Consider the following 1793-nt stretch of genomic DNA (forward strand, 5'->3'; position numbering starts at 1 on the left):
TATATAAATATTTTTTTATATAAATTTTTATTTCGCACAAAATAAAATTATTATATGTTTGTTTGCTTTTTATGTTGTATATATGTTCTTTTTAATTAAATTTATATAATACAAAATTTTTTATCATTCTATTCATATTTAATATTTTAATTTTGTTTCACACAAAATAAAATTATATATATGTTTTATTATTGTGTTTATATTTAATATTATAATTTTATTTCACATAAAACAAAATTTATTTAAATTTTAAGATTCTAATATATCTTTTTTTTGGATTTAGTACATGAATTTTTAACTTATTCTTTATGTATTATTTATTTTAATTCTAAAGTCTAATAACTTTTTTTTGTATAGACATGTTTTTAATATTTATATATTATTTTTTACTTTGAACTTCAATTCTGAGACTTACAAAAAAAAATTTAAAACTTGTAAAAAAATGATTAACATGTTATCTTTTTAAATTCAGACCATTTAAATAAAATATAATAAATAAAAAATTCAGATTTAACGAAGTCACAAAGTATGTAACACTCCATACTTAGCAAGAAACCTTTAAAGATGAGCCTGAATAAACAAACTAATATTCATCAAAAGATTAACCAAATTTTGTCCAAATGTCCCTTTGGCCACATCTAGGGCCTCAGCCTGCTTTCGGGGACACCCTAGAAAGAAAAATTGGCTCATTAAAATTGCATGAATAAAAAAAATTAGAATTAAGTATAATTTTAAATTCTGTAAAGATCAAAATTTATTTACTTTATTTTTTTGTTTCAAAATGGTTCCAAAACCTTCTTTTTAAATTTTTTATTTTTGTTATCAAATTATTTTTCATTAGAAAAACTAAAAAAAAAAAAAAAAACATAGAGAGAGAAAAAGAGAGGGAAAAGAAAAGAGAATGGGGGATCACTAACAATGTGATTTAATTTATCCAAATCAAATCAAAATCTGAAAGGAGGAAAAAAAGAAAATCACAACCCGCCCTTCGCAGCAGTCTCCGATAACGCGGGCAATTTCGCCCAGCCCTGGCCCACTCCACCAACGCCAGTCAAGAATCTGCATCCATGACCTCCGGACGAAGAATAGCCACCACCACCGCCGCTCGAGAGTTTGCTCGAGGGTTTGCGCCATTATTCCCGTTGTCAAATCTCTCACAACCAGCTCTTCCGGCGGCACAGAATTGGAGCCTCGACGAGCGACTGCGACGACGACCAAAATTAAATTAATCTGTTTTCGATTTAAATTATGATTAAATGAACGTTTAGTTTAAATCGATCTAAATTTGAACACCATTCAGTAACCAATTCACTCTCTTTTTCTTCCAATCCATTGTTCTCATTCTTGATCTATAATTCAATAATTCTTCTCTTCAAACACAAAGTCTATTAATAATCCCAAATCTATAGAAATAGAAAATCAATACAATTTATCATAGAAAATTAACAAGATTAAGAACCTGGTCAAAGAACAATAATTAAAACATGAATTGAAACAACAATTAAAATAATAAAGCTTCAGTTAGAAGGAGGAATAATAGAACCGATATTCTGTTAATCAACGACAGACTAATCAGAAATCAAGCTAGAATAAAAATTGTTATTAGAGAGTACTACAAGGAATTATATCACAAGGAAGATTCTCCTATTGTGGATTTTAAGAACAGACTGGTAGGTAGGATAGAGCAGGAAGATTCTATAAATCTGGAGGCGCTGCCGACAGTTCAGGAGATCAAAGAGGCTGTATGGGATTGCGAGTCTTCTAAGGTACCAGATTGTGACGGTACAACATAA

This window comes from Arachis duranensis, chromosome 10 (assembly GCF_000817695.3).
Source record: "Arachis duranensis cultivar V14167 chromosome 10, aradu.V14167.gnm2.J7QH, whole genome shotgun sequence".
NCBI classification, from domain to species: Eukaryota; Viridiplantae; Streptophyta; class Magnoliopsida; order Fabales; family Fabaceae; genus Arachis; species Arachis duranensis.